Genomic DNA, 7417 nt, shown 5'->3' on the forward strand with positions numbered 1-7417 from the left:
TAACTCTTTATTTATTTACTTATCTAATTATTATATTGCATTTACTTTTCATTTCAGTGTTTTTGATCATTTTTGTGCACTAAATCAGAGAAAGTAGCAGATCATTACGTGCTTCTCTCTTCATCACTTTTTTATTATCTATTGCTTGGCTTGTATTTGATAAATCAGTACAATGCTAATATTTATTAATTATTCAGGTAAATCAGAGATTCTGTCTGTAGTTTGAGCAAATTTATAAAACTGCTTCAGATTGCAGCACTCCCTACTCAGATTAGAAATGTGTGAAACGGATGTTCTTTGTATAAATGAAACAATAATCCATCTGGTGATTAATGAGCTTTATTGCTTTTTCTTATGCAATCGCTCTTCATCCCGGAGAAACAGAATCAGAGGAGCGAGAGCTCGGTTTCCTCAGGCAGAAACGGAAACTTTAGTGACGAAAACCCGAAACTTAAAGATATTAAATCCCGTCGTCTATCGGCAGTGATAACGCAGCTGGAGCTCAGCCTGAGGATCTGCAGACTCTAGTGAATAATGAAGCTCTGGATCTGGATCTGGATCACGCTGATTCTCATTTCCGCTCTGGAGAAAACTGCAGCATTATTTGCATCCAGGGCACGGGTCTTAATACATATGCAAATGATTCCGAATCAGTTCAGCAACGCTGTGAAACAGTGCAGCACTCAGGCGAGAGTGAGGAGCAGGGGAGGGAGGAGGGGCCTGTATGGGTCAGATCTGCCTATAGGTACTGTAGGTACTATTGGGGTACTGTAGGGGTAATTTAGGTACTGTAGGGGTAATTTAGGTACTGTAGGGGTACTGTAGGAGTAAGTTAGGTACTGTAGGTGTACTTTAGGTAATGTAGTGGTACTGTAGGGGTGATTTAGGTACTGTAGGGGTGATTTAGGTACTGTAGGGGTAATTTAGGGGTAATTTAGGTACTGTAAGGGTACACTGTAAAAAGTGAAGCATGGAGCTGTTCATTCAAGCTAATAAATATGATTGAACACATAGTACAATTATTGACTTTATTGTGAAACTCAACCTTTTTGAATTTTGATGTGTCAATTTTGATTCAGACAAAATTAATTACAATTCTGAAGGAAATAAACCAAATGTTTTGGTTCCACTGAAATCATACTCGAAGAAAAGAGATAAGGATGTAATATTTTTAATTTGAATCAAACATGAATCGCGCATGCGCACTGTGGAGCACGGGAGAAGTTGTAGAGAAGTGCTTCAGAGCACTGAGGGAGAGAGGGAGAAAGTGCCTGAACGCGCTCGCGAGAGAGAGAATGAGAGAGGGAGAAAGTGCCTGAACGCGCTCGCGAGAGAGAGAATGAGAGAGGGAGAAAGTGCCTGAACGCGCTCGCGAGAGAGAGAATGAGAGAGGAAGAAAGTGCCTGAACGCGCTCGCGAGATAGCAACGCATGCTTATGGTATTGTGGCGTCGGGACTGGAGGGGGGGCGGAAGGAATTATGGGAGCTCACCCTGTTGGGGGAAGTGGGTGTTTTTCTGCGTGTTTATGTTACTGTTTATCCCAGAGTTTCATGTCATGTTTTATTATCACTGTTCTAGTATTATTCATGTAGTTATCAGTTATGTGGTTGTTTTGTGCCTCACCCTTTGTGTGTTTTCTGTGTGTGGGAGTGGGGTTAGCTGCGTTGGAGCTGTAGTTAGTTTTACTTTCAATAGTGGAATCCCATGTAAATCCAGCTCTTAGTGTCCTCCTCAGAGCAAAATAAAAAGAGCAAGAGAGCACTGAAACGAATCTCGCTGGTAATCCGTCCTCTTCCACGCCACAGTAACTTCTGGAACTTCTGAATATGCTGCCATGTTTTTTTTTTAAGTTCGGTTCAATTTAAATGTATTAGTTTGGTTCCGAAACTGAAATGTAAAGAATTTAACTTGGATCAAGGTGAATAATTAATATTGGGTCGAGTGAAGTAATATGGTTTATGTCAAAATAAAATAATCAGGTTGTAACAATTGACTTTATTTAGATTGAGTGAAGTCAAATAGTTTAGATGCAACAAATGGACATCAATTTTTTTAATTTGAGCAGGGCTACACTTTTTACAGTGTAATTTAGGTACTGTAGGTGTACTTTAGGTACTGTAGTGGTACTGTAGGGGTGATTCGGGTACTGTAGGGGTGATTTAGGTACTGTAGGAGTACTCAATACTCAAATATGTATCTTAAACAGTGGCGTGCAGTGGATACCCCTCCTGCAGCACACCCACCCACCCCCACTGTCCTACATGTCAATAAATATTACGATAACTACATGTACTTTGTCTCGGCTTTACAGACTGATTACTGTACTCTTCAAAATAAATCAAAACCTAAATGTATTGATCTGAAGGTACGTCGTCATCATTTATTACAAGAAGAGGCACCCTAATGAGCACTCAGTCTTTAGAGTGCTCATTTCTGTGGGCACTTTAGTAAAGCTCTTTCCATCACATGGCTCCAGGGTGGGCGATTTTCCCCCCTGACACCCCTTGAGTCTGACAGTGCCGTGTATCCGTGTATGCAGTACCCGTGCTGTAGGTGGCGCTGTGCTGACTGCAGGGAATGGCTGAGATATATCTACTGTAGACTGAAGCTGGGTGATTTATCAGGAGAGGAAATGAGGAGGACAGATGTTCCTGTATGAGAGAATCAGAACCGCGTTACTCTTCCTCTGCTGCTGTTCTGAGAGATGGAGATGAGCTGAGATCTGATTGGTATTCAGAGCGTCTGGTTGTTTAGCTGCAGGTCGCAGGTTCTGTATCAGCTGCAGGAGAGGAGCAGGACGTCCCGCTGTCATCAGGCCAGACTCTTCCTCTAAAACAGCTCGGCTTCCTGCCAGAAAATACAGAACAAACATCTCTAAATGTTTCCTAAAACCGGACCATTGAATCTGTGCACTTTTTGTAAAGTTATCACTCTCTGGTATTATAGTTTTCTAGTTGCTAAAGCACTAAAATAACAAGCGTAGAACAATAATTTAAACCACAGTAAAACACAGAGGATAAAACCTCTTCTCTAGTCTCCATCACTCTAAACACATTTTCTACTTTAATCACATTTTACAATTTAAAACAGCTCTTTATGGGAGCGTTGAGTGGTCCAGTCGTTTAAAGCGCTGCCACAGTGATTGGAAGATCGCCGGTTCAAATCCCGGTCATGCAGCTTGCCATCAGCCCAGAGAGAGCACAGTTGGCCTTGCTGTTTCTCTCTGGGTGGGTACAGTACAGTAGATGGTGCTCTCTCTTTCCCTTTATCACTCCTAGGGTGATGTGGATCAGCACAAGGCTGCATCTGTGAACTGCTGTATCAGAACCGAGTCGCTGCACTTGGTAGAGTGATGGTAGAGTCTGACCAACCGCTGCACAAAACAGCTCTTCTCCATCCAGCACATCCCAAAGATTCTCAATGAGGTTAAGATCTGGACTCTGTGGTGAACTCTCTCAATCCATGTGTGAAAATCATAAATGATGATCTCATGCTCCCTGAACCCTGAACTCTTTCACAATTTGTATCCAAATTAACCCATTGATGGAAGAATAATCTATATTCAGTATATTTAGGTAGAGTCAGCTGACCTCATTCTTTCAGCACATACTGTTGCTGAACCTAAACCTGCAGATCAACTGCAGCATCAACCAACCAACACATCATTTACTCACTTTTACATCCAGGAGGAGACTTTTATTTTGGGGACATATATATATATATATATATATATATATATATATATATATATATATATATATATATATATATATATATATATATATATATAAAGGGAGGAGGTTTATATACAGTAAGAGTAATTGGACTGATTGGACGCTGCTGTTCTGTGCTGTTCTGTGTTGTGAGCTCGTTCATGCGAGAGGAGGGCTGATAATAAATAGTAGGGATTCAGGCAGGCCTCCTCCCCCCCGTGCATTGCTCTGGAGTTTAAGGAAGGGAGGAAAAATAAAATAACAGCAGTAAATTCAGCTCGGCTCGGCGATGATGCATCTGTGTGATTTCCTGTCTGACGTCTGTTTCTGCTGAACTAACTCTAATGAGCAGAGGAACAAGAGCTGCTCTACACCCAGCTGAATATAGAAATATATATATATAATGGCTGTTTGTATGGGACCACGAGGTGCCGTTAATTACGGGAGAGACGCATGCAGTCCCAATTCTCCCAAGAAATTAAGTGATAAAATGCTGAAGCTGTGTTTAAGCTCTGAACTGTTACAGGGCTTTTGTTTATGCAGCTCAGATTCTGTTTACTGAAAATCTCGCTCACGCTCTGGAAAAGAGGCTTCAGTAACACTTTCTGTAAATGTAATCTCTATAAGACTCTATAAACACACCCATAATATATTATAATGCATTAATAAAGCATTATATACATGTCTATCAATATTTATAAAATGTAAAGCCCATCATAGCCATGTTTATTATGCATCATGAATTGTGATCATAATGCATTATTAATAGCTGTGTTTATAACATGTTATACATCAATACCAAGAAGTCCCAGCTTGTAGAATTAGGCATTATAATTAAAAAAAGCTTCTAAACACATATAAACACACCCTGTATAATACTCTTATTATTTTTAACCGCTCATGAATTAGACTTAAATATAATATTAGTTATACTGCATTAATTCCAACCCTGCAATGTGATTGGCTGAGAGGCGTTCTATGAGTACCATTATCAGCCGGTAATGCACTGTGATTGAAGCTCTCCATTTTTACTCTGCCCACATACAGGTAACCTAGCAACCATGCAGCGCTTACAAACCAAACATCACAGCTACAAACAAACAGAGCAGCAATGGAACTATTTTAACTGGTGGAGTTTTTATAACCAAACAGATCCTATTTTCTCCTCCTCTTTAACTCTTTCTTTCTTTAAATCTTTCAATAAACAGTGATAATTGAACTGTGGTATAATATAAAGGTCTTTGTTCTGCAATGAAAAAGTGACAGACTTTCATTGTGGGACAAATAGATTATTAATGATAGATATAAAATATTATAACATTTATATTATAAGCATAGCTTATAATGTATTATGATCACAAGTCATAATGCATAATAAACATGGCTATAATGGGTTATGCATGTATAGAAATGTTTATAACCATGTTTTTAATGCTTTATAAGTGCATTATAACATGTTATGAATGTGTTTATAGAGTCTAATAGAGATGAGTGATGTTTTTATTGGTTTGGTTGAGTATATAGACGCTGTATCGTATCGTCCGTCCGGTTTCAGGAAGTGATTAAACCCGTGCGTTTGATTGGAGGAGGTCGAGAGGTTGACAGGTTTTCTTTTTATCTCTCTTTCTTCCTCTCTCATTAGTAAAAGTCACACTCGTAATTAATTCCCTCACTCTTGCGCCTTTCATATGCAGATGAAGAGCTGTTCTGAGATGCAGCTTTAATAATGCATTCGCTCGGATCAGAGAGCGCTGCCCCATTTTTCCCTGTTATTGAACAGAGTGTACACTGCCTGACAACTCGCTCTGATAAAGAACCGCCTGCCCTCCTGTTAAACCTGCAGGGAGACGAGAGGAATCTGATCAGGAGTTCGTGCTGTAAGAGCGGGTAAACAGAGAAGCTGTAATAACTGTGTAACTGCCTCAGTTTATGTTCTGTCTCTGTGTTACTGTATTATTGTGCGTGAGCATCATTTGTTTCTATTTAGTCGATTAAATCAGACTCAGGTTGGTTTTTACTTTTAGTTTGGTTCATTTTAGCAGGTATAAAAACAGTAATCAGACTTTGGTTCGGCCCAAAACAACCGAACTGAGACCCAATACCAACAGAGGAGGTGACCTCAGTCCAGAGTGGTTCTGCTTGTGATGAGAATCTGATCGGGCCTTGAATTGACCTGATTATCAAATATACTATTTTATTTAATGCTAAACAGCTGTTTAGTTGCAGTTCAACCTGATTTATTAGCCAGATAACTACCATAGCTATTAACTAACACTGGCACACGTTTCCGCAGAGATCCATCCAAAACAAAACAGCGAGTGGAAATGGAGGAGCTACTGAACGCTGTGATGACTGAGAAAGACTTAAAACTTACTGATCATCCTGTTTTTTCAATTGCAGTCTGCATGCAGGAGTTTTAGAAGTGTGAAATATATTTTCCTCCTGAGATACGAGGACTGAGGACTGAGGAATGGATAATGGAGAATGGGGACGTGTGTTGAGTTTGGGTTAAGTGTCGATGTCTAGAAGCTGATGAAAAAGAGAATAGTGATTAGTGTAAAATTAGCACGGCTGGGGGTCGATCGTCTCTCAGACGTTTCCTAATTTCATTCCTCTGTTCTTCTCACTGCTCTGCGGGTTTAACCCCGGCGACGGCGAGTCGATACGAGCCCAACTGATCCGTCTCTGTAAAGATCAGCCGACTGCGGTGAAGTCCCACCCCCAAACTCCTAGTGCTAATCTCCCACCACTCAGAACTACAGTCCGGCTTCAGCCTGGAGCCCAGAGCTCTATTCTTCACCACCATCACCATCATCATCATCGTCTCAGCCCTGAGACTGAAACACAAGGGCGTGATGGTGAACATGTGTCCTGCTTCTCTTCCCTCCGTCCACTTTAACTAACAGCTTCACTTCAGGCCTCCTAAAAAAAGCAGCTACTCCAGTTAATGGAGCATTTCAGTTCTCCTCCCTGCAGCTCTTTTCCTAATATACAGATAAAAACGCAGAGCTTTCATATCTGAGAGGATAAAAACACAGAGAAGAGGTTGTTCTTCGCTCAGGGCGGCAGATTTTAACAGTTATCACTACAAGCTGCTCGTGCCGATCTCAGAGTGACCGAGGGCAGAGGAGACGCTGTAGAATAAAAGCATTTTAGGGACACAGAGTTTTCTTATTTCCTGTGACCGTGTTTTATTCAGGATTTCTGAATTTTAGTGTACAGACAGTTGTGCACAATTTCTGCTTAAATATCACTTAAATCATTAAATCATTTATTTTCTTAAAGAAGATCAAAAAACCTGAATCAAAACAATGAGACAGAAAAATGTTAGACTTTTAGGTATTTGTTAAAAAAAAAAAAAAAAACCTCCTGAGACCCAGATTTTTGCTTGATATTCATGTTTTTGGGGATTAGTAACCAGCAGCTTAACCCTTAGTTATATGTTATATGTTGGTACAAAATCTGATTTAATTTTAAGTATTTTTGATGCTCTTAATTATGAGATTTTATTTTATTAATGTTTATCTGCTTTAAAGATGTTGAACTGTCTCAGCACTGCAGGTAACTCAGTAGCTCTTAAATTAAAGCACTGATTAAGAGGAGTGTCCACAAACTTTTGGACATTTAGACAAACAGTGAATCTTCCTTTTCCTCACTGATCTAAACTGAAGGTGGATCAGCAGCATGTCTGAGTGAGAGGAAC

The sequence above is a fragment of the Astyanax mexicanus genome, chromosome 13 (assembly GCF_023375975.1).
Source record: "Astyanax mexicanus isolate ESR-SI-001 chromosome 13, AstMex3_surface, whole genome shotgun sequence".
In the NCBI taxonomy this organism is placed as follows: Eukaryota; Metazoa; Chordata; class Actinopteri; order Characiformes; family Acestrorhamphidae; genus Astyanax; species Astyanax mexicanus.